The sequence below is a fragment of the Adiantum capillus-veneris genome, chromosome 7 (genome assembly GCF_014529385.1).
Source record: "Adiantum capillus-veneris isolate H3 chromosome 7, ASM1452938v2, whole genome shotgun sequence".
NCBI lineage: Eukaryota > Viridiplantae > Streptophyta > Polypodiopsida > Polypodiales > Pteridaceae > Adiantum > Adiantum capillus-veneris.
The window spans coordinates 166,022,753-166,040,194 of NC_140937.1; positions in this window are offsets into that span (position 1 = coordinate 166,022,753).

Below are 17,442 nucleotides of genomic sequence, written 5' to 3' on the forward strand. Positions count from 1 at the left end.
AGGGGTTGAGGTAATGCACAAGCAAATATTCCAATGTGTCATGGGCATGGTAAGGAGCAAGATGCAAAGATGGGAGTATGCGTTGCTTCCCTTCCCTAGTAGGGTGAAAGTGATCAACTCATTTATTCCCCCCTACATAGCCTTCACTAGTTTGCTTCTCAAGTTAGCCAAGTGCAATTGGAAGGATTTCTTAAAACCAATTAAAAGACACTTGTGTAGAAAAAAATACCAAAGACACGCATTGTGGTAGTGGACCCATTGGGAATCTATCATGAAGCATAGGGATTCTCACCCTCGTTATCCATGCAGAGGCCCGATGTGCCAAATCTCTAATGGCAATCTCTAATCAAGAACAAGCATGGTCTATTATGAAAAAGGACATATTAGCAAGGCAAAACTAGTCTCTCAAGGTGGCCAGTGGAAAGGCCTAGAGATGCATAACAAGCTTCTTGCCCCTCGGTGGGCCAAACTCAAACTCAAAGCAACTTAGGGGCGAGTTAGTGCAAAAGTGTACTAGATCTTTGAAAGCATTGGAGTGGGGAGAGCTAACCAAGTATTTTCAAAACTCCATTAATCATTGGTCCCCTTGGATCTCCAAAGTAGAAAACACACCACTGAACCCATTTTGGAGAGATACAGCTAGAAAGATGAACAATAAAGGACTCAGACATCTTGCCCATTTATGGGACAAAAATAACAGGAGATGGAAAGTGATAAACCAATTGGCTTCCTAGTTCAATATCTTTGGGACAAAAAGACTATTGGCCATCACAGTTCTCGAAGAGCTAGACAACTATTGTATGGTGGTGTGTGAGTCCAAGCTCGAGTGGAAAGCCTGTCGCTTGCCCAAGAGTAAACACTTCTGTAAACCAAAAACCAAGGATGTTTACCTACCTTTTATGGTCTTGTTTGATTGGTTCTCCCCACTTGAAAAGCAATGGGGTAAGCAATGGATGGTGATTGCGAAGAATATGTGGTTTCCACATTGGACACTAACGATGAAGCTCTTTATATGGAAGGTATTATGGGGGGATTTTCCGACAAGAGTAAAGATTCATGCCAAAGATATTTCTTTGATAGATGTTTGGGTTGCAAAGTGTCTTGTAAGGACCTCCCATGCCTATTCAAGGAGTGCCCAATTTTTTGTGGCTTAGCAAGAAAAATTTGCAAGTGGGTTCAAAGGACCTAGAGAATAGGGTTCTTTAAGAACGGCCCATTCCTTAAAGGGATGGTGATGAAAATCCAAGGCCTTTTGGTAAGCATTCAAATCATTATATTCTTCTCTTTTAAACAAATTTACAATTCAAGGAACCATCGAGTGTTTCAGAATGCTCTCTCAATCGCTAGCTTCACAGAGATTGTCCAAGAAAGGAAGGAATTGATTGTCTCCATTGGTAAAAGGAAGGACTCGGGCAAGTGGTATAGGGCCATCAATGTCATTTTGACAAGCTAGAACTAACCAAAAGATGGGTTGTTGGCTATCTCTTGGTGAGGCCTGGTAGTGTGTTGTTGTAAGCTGGTATCCTTAAGGCTCTACACAAGCTTGAGTTTGCTTTGTACATTATTTTTTGTGAATACAAATCATCCACTCACTATTGTGAGTTTGTAAGAAAAAAGGATTTTAGGGATTCTCTATTGCATGGTTGCTACCTATGAAGTGCATGAGGGTAGGGAGGCCCATAGCTAGCCTACAATAGGGCGGTGGTGCTCTAGTTGAGCTAATGTCTCTATCTCTCTTGGCAGCTTTCCCCTTGCATGGTTGGGTGCCCCTAAAGGTTGAGGGCTCTATAGCTGTGGCCAAGTATTTATTAGCACCATCTGAGCCCCCCTTTTGTTCCTTTTGGACTTCGTGGAGGTCACCCTTCCATGCCCAACAAGGTGCAAAAATGACAGCCAATTGTGCTTGAGTTCGCTATTGTTGAGGTGGTGCTATTGAAGGGAGGACGGGAGGTTGATGGTAGTGGCTCTCTATCCTGTGGCATCCTTTGACATCGCTCTCTTCTCCATTTGAGGGTGCTTTGCTCTCCCCTAAAAGCTTGGTAATGTTGTCAAGTGTCATGGGTTGTTGATCTAGCTCATCCTGCTATTGGGTGTGATTTGTCAGATATTCCTAGTTTTTTTTAGCTTGTCGGTCTCTTTGGGCACCTTTAGCCTAGTGATGTGCGGTATGCATAGTCATTGTCAATTCTATGATTTTGAGATTTTGATTTGTGGATTTGCACACCGTCGTAATGCCAATTTTTTCTAGAATTAAATTGGCATAAATTGGTACTTTCACATGGTAATTTTCATTGTTAGTTTGCCTAATGTGTGCTTGAATGGTCAATTGAAATTGTGTGCACTTATATTACGTTTGTGTGGACCTAATTGAGTGTGTGTATGCCTAATTTTATATTGGGTTACAGGTGAAGTGCCTTTGCCTGGGGCCGAACGTTTGGTGTCTCGGCCGCCCACTGCACATACTTTTCTTATCATTGTACATATACAAAGAATAAGGAGTTCCTCACTTTGAGGGTTGCCCCAGCCACAAAGCACGATGCATGCTCCTCTCTGTTCCTCGCATAGTGACCTTGGCATACATGTAGAGAGAGAGAGAGAGAGAGAGAGAGAGAGAGAGAGAGAGAGAGAGAGAGAGAGAGAGAGAGAGAGAGAGAGAGAGAGAGAGAGAGAGAGAGAGAGAGAGAGAGAGAGAGAGAGAGAGCATATCGGATCTTGGATGGACGTCCACCGATGCCATATAAACCACCAATGGTCAAAGCTGGGAAGAACATCAAAAGCCAAAAATCCATAAAGAGTGTGCTCTTTAGATCTTTGCAGATCACTAGTGATTGCCACCCATGGGAGCCCGCAGTGGCTTGGTATATCTTATGCATGTATCTGAGGTATGAGATGTGGCATGGTCTTGGTTGTGTTACTGGCATGCAATGAGTGAGAGACGAGATGTGTCTCCTTCATGAGTAAGCTCCAGTATGCTCACCAGACAGAGCATGTAATTGTGTAGGACATGCTAGTAGACTCTCTAGAGACAAAGGTAGAGCGATAGTGCTCTAGTGAGACACATTGTGTGTCATTGGAGTCTATGCAGATAGAGGTAGAGCGAGTATGCTCCCTAGAGACACATGTAGAGATGACGGACATGGATTTCTTTGATAAACTCATGGTAAAGGTTGATGAGTTGATGCCAAGACACATAGTTCCACCTACGGATAAGAGGGAGGTAGCCATCCTAGTGTCGATGATGACACATCCATACATGATGAGTAGCCATGATGATGTAGTCATGCAAATAGTGATGAGGAGGCTGGTACAAACACAGATAGTCATTTTCACAAATCTTGTGAGCGTTCAAATGTCTCATGTACGACCTACTAGTGTCAAGGTCTAACCTAGCAGTTGCAGTGGGAGCATTTGTAGCAAGGATTGTCAGTTGTATGGTGAATGACACTAGCATGATGCATTGTGGAGCTATGCATACCATACAGAGTTGTCTGCGAGATTTGCATGCAGTCCCTAGGGTGGATATGCATGCTCACCTATCTCTAGAGCCAATGTAGCTGCATGTAGATCAAGAGAGCAAGCCATTGGGTGAGCTTGAGAGAGTCTCTCACGTGTTTTCTTTTACATATTGGTGGTTTAGCTAGTAGGACCCACTTATTGGCACATTCACCTTTAAGTGGGAGGTTGTTGGGGTAAAGGTGAAGTGCCTTTGCCCGGGGCTGGATGTTCAATGTCCGACTACCCATTGCAGACACTTGGGCCTTATCTTTGTACATATACAAAGAATAAGGAGCTCCTCACTCTGAGGTTTGCTCCACCCACATAGCACCGTGCATGCTCTCCTCTCCCCTTCCCCACATGCATATGGACACATGCATCCATGCACTCTTTCACTTTAGGGGTGTGTGCATCAGTTTGCCTACGTGTGTGCCCTAAAACTCGATGTGTAATTAGGAATTTGGCAAATGTGATGGTTGCTTTGTGATGATATGGACATTGCCAATTAAACATTTAAGTGCTTCATTTGCAAATATGACATGATTACCACTTGCGTGTGCGCACTTAGAAATTGGTAAAAAGGTACCAATTATTAGTGTGTGTGTGCAAAAAACCTGATTAACGTGCATGCTTTATTGGATGTTTGATTGATAATTTGATGTGTGTAATGATTAGATGATGCAAGTTTGAGCCAATTTTATTTGCCTAATCTTGATTTTTATTGGTTAAATTAATTGGCAATTGAATCAATGTACTAATTGATATTTTAATTGGCTATACAATTCACCTATGTTTGTCTAGTTTTAAATTAAAAAATGCTTAGTTTTTGGTATTTTTTGTGCTAATTTTTGCATTAATTTAGTAAAAAAGTGATATGTTATGATCTTGACAAGCTGTTTTGAATGCATAATTACGACATAATTTAGAGTGCTTTTGTGCCCTTATTTGTCAAGTTTTGTGTGTTTCGCTATTTTTGAGAGCCGATTTGATGGCTGTCTTGTAATCAACGTTTTTGATAAAATCTATTATTTTTGGCAATGCTTCTACATGTTAAATATGTGCGAATGCAATTGCAAATGATTTCCTGAAGTTTTGGATTTTTTTGGGAATTTTGTTGAATTTGTTGAGAAATTTTGAGTGATTTTTGAAATTTTGGGCTAATTTTGGACGACGAAGTTTGATGACTCGGTGCGTGCTCCACACTCATTGTGAGCTCAAGAATAATTTTTGTACAATCAAATTTTGACGGCTTATCGTGGTGAGAACCTCCTCCTGTTTTTGTTCAAAGTTCAACAATAGGAGTTAAAAAACTCAAAAAGAAAAAAACCCTCACTCTCTCTCTACTTATCCCCCTCTCTTCCCCATCCACTCTCTCTCTTTCATCTTCTCTCACCTCTAGTTCTCTCTCTCTCTCTCTCTCTCTCTCTCTCTCTCTCTCTCTCTCTCTCTCTCTCTCTCTCTCTCTCTCTCTCTCTCTCATATTTCTTGCGATGGGTCCTCGCTACTGCATGTGCCCATAGCCCCGTTGAGAATTTCTCGACGAATCCGGCCCCTGCACGTCTGTAGCCTGGGATTGGCGCACCCCTACTCACACAAATTATTGCCAATGCCTGAGCAATACAACTCTCTCTCTCTCTCTCTCTCTCTCTCTCTCTCTCTCTCTCTCTCTCTCTCTCTCTCTCTCTCTCTCTCTCTCTCTCTCTCTCTCTCTCTCTCTCTCTCTCTCTCTCTCTCTCTCTCTCTCTCTCTCTCTCTCCGGCTTGATGCGCTCTGCCAAGGGGCCCATCTCATCTCCTCCGGTATACGCTCTCTCTGCACGTCCTATTGCGTGCCATCTTCACCATCAGTGCTGCCATCCTCGCCGATCAACGCCACAAGTAGGTTGATGTTTTCTTTTTTTATAATTTTTTATGTTTATTTTTATTTTGTAGTTTATATTATATACAATTACTTAATAAATACGAAAAATGAAAAAAGTATTTAAAAAATAATAAATTCAATAAATAACCAAAAAGTGAAAAGAAATTTTCCAAAAAAACAATTAAAAAAAGAAAAAACTAACAAAAATAGATAAAAAGCTACAAAACTTAGAAAAATATATAAAAAATTTAATTAAATTCTAAAATATATAAAAACTTACAAAAGAAAAAGAAATAGAAATTTTGTAGAAAAATAAAAAAGAGTGGAAGGAAAAAGAAAAGGAAAAATATTTAAAAAATAACAAAAATAAAAAAACTTGAAAATCTTTCCAAACATTAAAGAAAACAAATAAACGCTTAAGAAAATGAAAAAAGTAAAAAACAATTCACAAAAAAAATTTGAAAGCTTAGAGATATTATAAAAACAGAAAAATGTAAAAAATTCACGAAACATTTAGAAGAAACTCCACTCAGGTAGCACCAATCACGAGCAATCAGTCAAAGAAAAAGAAAAGAAACCAAAACAAAGCCGAGTTTTGAGCCAATTCAAAAATTCAAAAAATATATCTAGAAAAGAAAAACGAAACACCTTGAAAGAGAGCGGTGGAAAACATGTCAAAATCCACCAAATCCTAGAACCCCAATTCAAAAACAGAATTGCAATAAAACATGAACATTACAACAATTTTACGAGCCAAAATTTCCAATAGAGGATAGGAATTTGAGCGTGTTTTGGAAGGACTGGTAAAGTTTTAGTGTTAGAACTCGCCAAAGCCTCAAAATTTTGAACTAGGAATTGGGGAGTGCACAAAAGTCATCTAATAATCGTTTCAGCAAAGGATATCTTTGTTCTAGCCACATTTGAGAAAGTTGCATCACAGTTCAGTCAAAGAATGTAGACGAACTAAAAGTGATTGTAAATGCTACAAATAGAGAGTGCAATCATTGCATGATCCAATATAATGGATTGCAATTTGGACCTAGGATCAAAAGATTAGGGACACATTTGAGTGTAGATTAAGCTATTTAAAGCTCGATTTTTCATCAATGCAAAGGGTTGCAATCAATGTTAACTTATTCAAGCTAGAATCATCCAGCTCTAGTGAATCTTGAGCATTCAACTGGAAAAATTTTCCTTAGCACAAGCTGTCATTTCAACATGAGACTAGAGAAATTTGGCTGTGCAACATCAAAATCTACTAGGAGATAATTTTACAAATCAAGCACAACATGGAATCAAGTTTAACAGAGAGTTCAAGTGCACCAAACCCAGCCAGCTGTAGTGGTTTCACAAGTGCAAGTGCAATAGAGAATATCTTATAGCTCTATGGGGCTACATTGAAGGTAAGGCCTTATATACTGATTTAGAAGGACATACGTATCTGATGAGCGATAAAAGCAACACAGGAGCAAAGATCTTATTCATCAAAAGTGTGGCCTCCTTGTGAGACTTAGCCTTCATTCATATTCAGTGTAGTAACAACACCTACCAATAGCTTGTGCCACCTGATTGTCTAAAGAGTTTGTCTTATGAATTCCAAAGGACTTTCAAGTGACCTTTGAACTTTCAACTATCCAATTACGTATCTCTCTTCTTCCTAGCCTCATCAAAGCCCTCCTTCACTACTACCATGTTAGTTTGTCTACTCCTATATGACTAAATTCACTGTATACTCTTGAAATTGTACTTAAATGAAGTAAAGATAAAGTATTCTTTATCAATACTTTGGTAACGTAAACTTGACAAAAAATTTCCTTTCAGGTTTTGGAAAAACTTTCAATATTCCTTGTATATGTGTGAAGTTTCAAGCATCCTTACATGAGATCGATGCTAAGAACCCATTCTATATGCAAAAAATAAGCAAAATGCATATTTCTTGATTCCTAAGTCTTGAGAGGCTTCCAAAGCCAATGTAGTGCTACATTTCATTGAAAACAACATATATTCATGATTAACCCCATGCTACACCACATAGATAATTTTTCATGCAGCGAATACATTTTTCTCATTAACTTCAATGGGTTACTAATGTAAGTGCTTGTGGTTGCCATAGCCCATATTGTTTTGATTGTGCATACAATTAAGTACAAAAAAGATGTTTTTTTAAATTCTATAGAACTATCATTTTTTTTGCAAGACTACACCCATGTTATCCCTTATATGTTTTATATCAATACACCTTAGTTATCCACCTTCATATTAACACCACAAAGTATCATATATGTCCAAAGATGTTTTCTTATGACAATTATAGACATAACTACAAAGCACAAAAGATGCACAAACAAAAAACTTGTCTTCCACATTGTGGCTATTTCAATCTCTTTGAAAAGTATGTACTTGTAGCCACGTTGCTATTGTATGCTTAGATTTGGACCTAAGCTAAAAATTGACCAGTTCATTGAAAGAATTGAAAAATATTAGGCATAATAGATATCAAAATGAGTGTGATTTTGGTAAAATGATTTTTTTTCCCGACTTTGTGTTGTTAAATTTTTGGGGTATCAAGTGTCCCAAAACTCAAGAATGATGCATACATAGTGATGAGTTTGTATGCATAATCAAACTTGCCAATCTATTGTATATACAATACCAAAAAATTGATCAAAATGTAAAATTTGTCCATAAATTTACATGGCATGATTTTAAAATAGGCTATGACTTAAAATACATAGAGTATCCATGCATTAGAAGCATTAGAAAACCTCTATAATGATGAAGCCTGCTCATGCAGTACCCTAGAACTCACTAGGAAGCGCTTTAGGGTGTTCTATAACCAATTTTATGAAAAAGGGCAAATATATCACATGTTTTATTCCACAATTTAGGGTGGAAAGTGCTAATGAGAGACAATTCTAGAGCTAGAATACATATCCCAAAAAATTTACAATTTTTTTCCCGCCTATAAGCTATCTTTGTGGATATCAAACACTCTAAAACCTCCTTAGCATCCCTTACAAAATATTTCTATGAACTTGCTTGGTTAAGAGGACATAAAAGTGTCCTGTTACCAATTTAGTGATAATTGTTGGCCAAAATTACAAATTCTTTGCTAGATTTAGAGCTTGCTTTGAAGATCATACATAAAATTTCAAAACCTTCTATTGTAAATACTGTAAAATGCGGACAAGTGTGTGGAAAGGGTGGCAGTGTTCAGGAAAAATGTGTCTCAGCTTAATATTGTGCCATTTTCAATTTAAAAAATGCCCATTGAGAGCATGAGGAAAAGGAGAATTTTCACCCCAAAATAGAGAAAAATCGTGCAAAATCTCAAAAAAAAAACCTAATTTTCTTAAATTTCCACTTGGCAAATTCAAGGAAAGGAATTTTGTATGTTTGGAAAAATGATTTTTCTTGAGCACTGGGTGGAGCTTGTCATGAATGTGGGCATTTAGTACAACCACAACCCCAACTTTATATCTTGTCATTTTAATTTCAAAAATGCCGGATGAGAGCAAGAGGAAAAGGAGAATTTTCACCCCAAAAAGGAGAAAAAAACGTGCAAAAACCCAAAAAATAACCTAATTTTCTTAAATTTCCACTTAGCAATTTCAAGGAAAGGAATTTTGTATGTTTGGAAAATTTATTTTTCTCGAGCACTAGGGTGGAGCTTGGCACGACCGTGGGCATTCCGTATGGCCACAACCCAAGCTTAATATCTTGCCATTTTCAATTTCAAAATGCCGTTTGAGAGCAAGAGAAAAAGGAGAATTTTCACCCCAAAATAGAGAAAAATCAAGCAAAACCTTGAAAAAATAACCTAATTTTCTTAAATTTTCACTTGGTGAATTCAAGGAAAGGAATTTTTTATATTTGGAAAAATAAAATTTTTGAAGCACTGGGGTGGAGCTTGGCATGACCGTGGGCATTTAGGACGGCCACAACCCCAGCTTAATATCGTGTCATTTTCAATTTCAAAAATGTCGATTGAGAGCACGAGGAAAAGGAGAATTTTCACCCCCAAATAGAGAAAAATCGTGCAAAAATCCAGAAAAATAATTTAACTTTCTTAAATTTCCACTTGGAAAATTAAGAAAAGGAAATTTTGTATGTTTGGAAAATTGATTTTTCTTGAGTATTGGGGTGGGAGCTCGGCATGACCGTGGGCATTCAGTACGGCCACAACCCCAACTTAATACTGTGTTATTTTCATTTCAAAAATGCCGGTTGAGAGCAAGAGGAAAAGGAGGATTTTCACCCCAAAATAGAGAAATATCATGCAAAAGCCCCAAAAAAATTACCTAATTTTCTTAAATTTCCACTTGGCAAAAATGAATTTTGTATGTTTGGAAAAAATGATTTCTCTCGAGCACTGGGTGGAGCTCAGCATGACCGTGGGCGTTTAGCATGGCCACAACCCCACCTTAATATCATGTCATTTGCAATTTCAAAAATGGCAGTTAAGAGCAAGAGGAAAAGGAGAATTCTCACCCCAAAATAGAGAAAAATCGTGCAAAAACCCGCAAATATAACCTAATTTTCTTAAATTTCCACTTGGCAAATTCAAGGAAAGGAATTTTTTATGTTTGTGGAAAAATGATTTTTCTCGATCACTGGGGTAGAGCTCGCTCGGCATGACCGTGGGCATTCAATACGGCCACAACCCCGATTTCAAGATTGAGTGGTTGTCAGTGTTGAGTGCAGATTAGGTGGAGGTGGCCCAAAATAGCCAGGTGGTACTGCCCATTGCTGGAAGTTGGGGGAAACTCGTGCAGCCCAGAGTTCGCAGCCATGGAGCAATTGCGTACGGCTCTTCCTAGATGATTTGCAGGCTGTAGCAAATGTGCGCTGTAGGGGAGCCTTGCTGAGAAAGGTATGAGCTCCACACATCATGTACAAAAAATTGATGATTGATTGAGATTGGGAGGGGGGGTGTGCCACCCTCCCCTTTAAATGCCACGGGGTCTCAACCATGGGATCAATGGTCCCAAGTGAAAGATTAATTTGGACCATCGATCTACTAAAACTAAACTCGGGATCCCGAGTTTAGATTTTTCAAAACTAATCTCGGGATCCCGAATTTAGTTTTTACCAACTAAAGGGGCAGGGGGGGGGGGCGGGGGGGGGGGGGTAAATCTTGGGATGCCCACGCTTCCCCAGCCGGGATTTGAACCCTCACCACTAGCTTGAGATTCCGAGGCCTTAACCATCACGTCCGCGTGCGCTTTCTTGAGGTAGATGTGTTTTTTCATAAACTTAAACTCAAAACAATATATTTTGACATAAAAACTAAACTCGAGATCCCGAGTTTAGTTTTTGTGGACCCCACCATAAAAACTAAACTCGAGATCAACTAAACGTGGGATCCCGAGTTTAGTTTTTACAGATCGATGGTCGCGATCTGGGAACGCCCTTGATTTTGCACAAGAGCCATTGATCCCATGGTTGGGACCCCGTGGCACTTAAAACTGAGGGTGCGCCCCCCTTGTCTATATGTAACACGGAGTCCAACTCAAGGGATCAAAGGTGGGAGTGAAATCAACTATTGATTTTTTTAAGGCCTACCAAATATTGGGTGCAAGTGAAAAGGGGAGGCTTTGCGGATGTTAATTACTGACATCAAAAAAGGCCTATACCAACAAAAGCGACACGAGGCAGGGACTAACTTGTGCAGGGAGAGAAAGCGACGCAGCTGCAAGAGACCTACGTGTGTCAGAGTGCACCTTGACTCCAACTCGCCCTTGCGCAACACTAGAAGATTAGTAACAGTCTCAACAAGTGTTCGAGCTGTGTCGAGATTACTGCGTAGAGACAGCACCTTCAGAGCCAATCACAAGGGAAGGCCACACAATTGCTACGCTCAGCCTCGCATAGGGTTTCAACATCGGCATGGTAAGCTTGTCTACGTTTGCCTGCTTCGATTACTTTTTGGCAGGTCAATTTTCAGCAAGGCAGAGATCTTGCCTCAAGTCACACACAATCATGCAGGTTTAGGGCTTTTCTTTGGTTATCTGTGTCGAGATTACTGTGCAGGTGGGTTGTCTGTGTCAAGACTACTGTGCAAGGCAGGGGTTTTATAGCAGGTTCAGAGCATCACGGGAGGTGTTCGAGCAGTTCCATGGTCACAAATGTGCTGAGTTTACTGTGCATGTGCAGACAGGTCCAATTTTCAGCATTACAGGGGTGTCGAGATTGGTTCATTGCATCACGGGGAGGTGTTCAAGTAGTTATTGATTCTTTGGTGTGGTGAGTTTATTGCACATACTGCCGACATTACATTATATGACACAATCTCCAACGAGCTGCTGTGTTAGGTCGAGAATGGGATGCTCATCTTTTTGTGAGGGCATCGTGGGTGTTTTTGAGAGAGAATGGCGTTGTGAAGGTTTCTGAACTGAATTGAGTTTTTGTGAAACAGAGAGAATTGTTTTCAAGAAGGTGACAAGGTCCACATCGAGCTTGACGTGATGATTGCTTACAAACGAGCTCTTTGTACATGGGCTCAATGGGTCGATAGGCATGTAGATCCACATGAAACATGTGTCTTTTTTTGGACGTACTCTTCGCAGCATTTTAGGTAAAGGACAGGGATTGCATTAGCTATTTTGCAGTGTGACTTTTGATAGGTGCATGAAACCCATCTTAATCATTTTTGTTTAAGATGGCTTAATCTTATTTCCTGCTTCCAAGGGAGGGCGATGGAATTTGGGCGGGCATTGTGAAGACGAGATAGAGCCAGCAAATGACGAGTCTAATCTTCCCACATATCTAAATGAGATGCGATCTCTAGAAGAAGTCCCGGGAATGATGAAAGTACGTGTTTATGTGCTTGACGTTATGAAGCTCTCCTCATACAGAAAGGATGCACATCCAAGTGTCTATTGGCATCCTTAGCAAGATTGTGGCCATTGGTGCTTATCGGGGGTTCCGGACACCTCGAATGAGCTCCTGTACTATTCAATCACCTCGGCTCCCTAAAATGATTTTTGTATGTCAAGTCGAGCTTGTGCAACACATGTCGTTTGCTAATCGTGCATTGTGCACCATTGCTTGGGAAGAAAAGGAAATAGCATCTCTATGATGCTGCCCAAGCGATGTATGCATAGCATCCCTTCAGGAAGTGAGGAAAGTGGCAGCTTCATGACACTGTGGAATCAATATGTATAGCATTTCTTGAGCAACATGTCCCATGGAAACGACACCTTTTTCACAAAGTCGGGATAGCACCATAGGCTCTGGCTTTTGTGGTGGCCAAAGTCGGAGAAAATCAGCATTCTATACTACAACTGATATACAAAGGATTGCACCAAAGGCTGCATTTCTTAACCAAATTTTGGACAAGTCCTTGTTCTAAAAGCTGCAGAACTGGTCACCAATAATGCTTATTTAGTAAAAAAGATATTTTCATCAGCATGCCATATGTGAGCAGTGGAAAGCACAAAATCAGATATGTATGTATGTTTATCGACACCACACCTTGAACCATTGTTTGCTTTGTAACGCTTTTTTAATGCAATGGGTCTGAGGGGAGAGGTTGAACCCAACACCTTGCACATCACTTGTGCGTTCCTTTTTGAGTAAGTTATGCATCTACTATGCTACCTTTGTCGTTGTGTAGGTTGCATTGGAGTGCACTTAGGTACCAAATACATCTTCAAATTGCTCTTTAATTTGATTGAAGCAAACTCTTTGCCACGTACAATGACTAAATAAATGAATCACTTTAGTGGTGTTTGTATGGTTTCTTTCTAGTAATATACAGATTATCATGCACATGATCAAGCTAAGACTCCTATCTTGCAAATGTCTTTAACTTATGGCAATTATTGAACTAACAATCTCCACACAATCAAAGAGATTTTGACCTTTCCACTTTAGTATCTATCAATTTATTAGCTAAGTATGGTGAAGTAAACCTTGGAGAAACGTGATGGACCACATTGCGACTAGATAAGAAGCAATGGCCTCCTTAAAGGACATTTAACAAGAAAGGTACAATAACATTAGCCCTGCTAGCAAAAAGTCACTTGTATGCCTTTAAGGGACTTTGGTAAGATATTTTTTTTGTATTATTACGATGCCTAGAACATGATTAGTCATATGATAAGGTGCATAGTCGTGTAAGAATGTAAGATCTCTCTTACACTAGAGAGAGTGTTATAGAGGACTCCACATGTAGTTCCACTTTGTTGAGTGATGGATTGTAGTTATGAGTTTTTTCTATCAAATATGGGTACTTGCTTCACAAGAGGAGAGTATGTGGACTCTCATAAGTAGAATAAGTGCTAAATTATTTTTGAGTCACAATAGTCCAAATGTAGGTCATTTGGTATTAGAAGACATGCACCATTAGAAGGCAATTCTATAGGCAAGTTTTGCATTAGAATATGTGTTTTTGAGAGTGTCGAGAAACAAAGGCAAAGTGTCATAAGGTGGGTTGGACTCTTGCATTGCTTAGAGATCCCTAATATGGGAGAGCAATTCTATGGATTTTTATGGTTGGTCTACTTGATTCAAATTGCAATAAAAATTCAAGTTAATTAGTGGTAGACAACTTGACAAAGATGTGTCATCTTAATCTTACTACTCCATGACCACCCATCTCCAAAAATCTTCACTGCTCTAATACCATTGAGAAGATAGGGGATTTCACTCCCACCTTTGATCCCTTGAGTTGGACCCCATGTTACATATCGACAAGAGTCGTGGAGAGACAACCACTTTTTATGTAACATTTAATGGCCTAATAACTTGTGTGTAGCAGAAAATAGCATGAACATAGTGAGAATTTCATTAGAATAGGTTCCTAATGAACATAACAAGAGTGCTTGGGTGGAGAGAGCAACAAAAAGCATAACACGTAGTTAGATAGCATGAACAATACTTCAAAAGAGAGAGAAATTAAGCTATTGACAACACTTGAGGACACTTGAGGACCGGATTTTCATGGAGCCGGTCCCCCCTCCAAAAGGCTTTGTATTATAGGTTTCTCCCATCAAGAGAGACATTTTACAATACAATTCTTTGTGTTCCTTCAATACTAGCTAGTGCAATGAATATGGAAGCTTCAAGCACTAGGAAAAACACTTATAAAACACAACATCAATTCCCTCACAGTCTTAGACCCAAGAACTCACACACCTTTAAAGATGGTGAGAGCTAGCAGGGTATGAGAGTAGATTAAAAGGAAGGAGTAGTTTTACGAGAAAGATGTACATCTCCTCACATAATCCCTCATATTAGCATAGCATAGCTTAGTAATTAGCATGGTAGAGGAGATGAGCATGCATTGAAGCTTGACTCTTGGTTGGATTTGCATCACAAAAGCCAAGAGTTGTTGGTGTGAACCTGCATAGGAGATTGACTCTTGGTTGGATTTGCATCACAAAAGCCAAGAGTTGTTGGTGTAAGCCTCCCTTCTCACAAGCTTGGAGTAGGTGATAAGATTTCCATTAAAGCTTGAGAGAGAGAGAGAGAGAGAGAGAGAGAGAGAGAGAGAGAGAGAGAGAGAGAGAGAGAGAGAGAGAGAGAGAGAGTCTTCTTGCTTCGCACATGAGCTTGTGTGTGGGAAGTCTTAATGGGATAAGATTTAGGGTCTTTAAAGCCCATTGTTGCACCTTGCTCTTTTGCAAATGGCCCCCCCTTTAAATCCCTATTTTCCCTCCTTTGGATCCCTACTATGGTCGGTCTACCAGCTTAACCAATATTCTAGCTTTTTCTCCCTTGGCACTTCCCCATATTAAATGGTTAGTTTAACATGAGAAAATCATTTAGGAGAATTAGATATTAGTTATTATGACATTTTTACATGTACACAGACTCTCTCTCTCTCTCTCTATCTCTCTCTATCTCCATCTGTGATTGAGGGTGATTGGATGAGAAAGCACACTTCTTTTTGTCCATGAGTGTGAATGTTACTCTGTGTGTGTGTGTGCATGTGTGCGCGTGCTAGAGAGGGACTGAGAGAGAGTAGTTTTTTTGTGTGTGTCGAGATTACATACAACGTGGGTCTATGCGTTACTTTGATGTGGGTCCAAAGTTAGACTCTGTAAAGTAGGATGAGTGAATGTTGAGCATACTTTCAAGAGTCTTAAATGAAAGAATCTACTTTAAGCTTTACTTCAATGCACAAATAAAATGCGTCGTGCCACGCCATCGAAAGTTATGATTGTGCAGAGATTACTTTTTGTGCAGAGATTACAATTGCACTGCGCTAAAAAAATCAGCAGTCCTCATTGAATCTTGATCCAACTTTTCACTCCCACCTTTGATCCCTTGAGTTGGACCCCATATTACATATAGACGAGGATGCGCCACCCATCAGGTCCTTGTTGCCCACCTCGCCCGCCACAGCCTCGGCCCTCTCATTGGTGTGCGCCTCGGCTCTAAGCTTGTCGTACGATTTTTCTCAAACATTGGTTGCTACAAAGGGTGCGTGGCACTTGCAGGTTGAGGAGGCCATGAAGTCTGAGCCATCGAGGTCAGAGAGGAGGGACGAGCGACCTGCAGCTCGAGTGTATTTAAATTGATAGCATCTCTCTCTCTCTCTCTCTCTCTCTCTCTTGTCGTATCCCTGTGCCACCAGGCTTCTACAGAATGCACTTGTCGGATCAAGGGGTGCAACCACGTGTGGTTTTTGGGGGGGGGGGGGGGGGGGGCTCCACACATGCATCAAAAATTTCCTTTATGCATGATTGATAAATGTATGCAAGAAAAATTTGGATGTTCCTTGAGTAACTAGTGCTACTAGGTGTGATTATTAAGTGTTAATACTCTCTATTTGCAATTATTTCGACTATTTTTGGCCTCATATTTTACACCAAATTTACCCAAGTATATTGGATTTTGTTTGAAATCTAATTGGAAATCAATTAATTGTGCAATTAGTGTTTTGATTATTATGACTTAGTGTTTGTGCTTGGTTGTGTAAGAAAAGTGTTTTATATTTGTTTTTGAAAAATTCTCAACAATTTTTGTGCTAATTCTAGAAAACACATCTCGTCATTCCTACTAGCTCAATCTTACAACCATAGCAATAGCTTTACACTCTCTAAACACGAGTATACACCACATGAAGTGATCCAACAAAATCGTTAATCTACGAATTAATATGGTGGCTAAGGGGAAAAAACACTTTTTGATAATTTGTGAGCTGATTAGCAACAATAAGAAGAAGTGGATTGCCAAAGGTGCTCAATAGAAATGGGAGAGAAAATCCATTGATTGGCTATTATCCATGTCCCATATGCTCATTTCCACTAGTTGAATCTTGAGATACACACATACCAATAACAATGCACAAATCAAGCAAAATCTCTACTCCATACTCTCTAACACAAATACATACACATATAAATATAATGATTCAAGCATGCAAACGATCATTCCACGCACTAATCAAGCAATCCAAATCATGCATGCCAAAATTGTGCTAACCGGCTTTATTAGATAGAATCTCAATAGATCCTCTTGTGCCTTTGAAGGGGAGAAATGGGGCGTGGAGGGAGAGGGGGAGAGAGAGAGGAGGAGGAGAGAGAGAAATGCCATGTGTCAGCTTTCAAGGGTTGCAAGAGAGCTGAAGATTTTTCCATGTGCAGGTGACGCAGCAGGCCGAGGGCCAACATAGATAGAGAGAGACGACATGTGTGAGCACCAACCTGTACCAACAAAGAAGGATCTTTCTTGCTCTCTATAGTTGGATGCCATGGTCTGCATCCATTCTCTCTCTTTCCCCACAATGATGGTGAATGTGGGCCGTGCATGGCATTGTCTGCTCAATGATGATCACTTTGAGTGTTGAGTGCCATGCCTCACAGCCTTGAGGCTTGCAAGAGAGACACATGGAGACATGAAGGGAGGTGATGGTGGGAGTACCAATGAACACACACACACACACACGTATGCACACAGAGAGAGAGAGAGACATCAAGTACCATCTGTCGGCAAAAGCAAAAAAGCCTCACACATGCTTCTTTGTTATTTATTATTACCACCTTCTTTCAACATTTAAAATAATAGTTCATTTTAACTTTTTAGCATAGTGATTCATTAAAACAGATATTGAAATCAGTATCAAAAATCAATTTT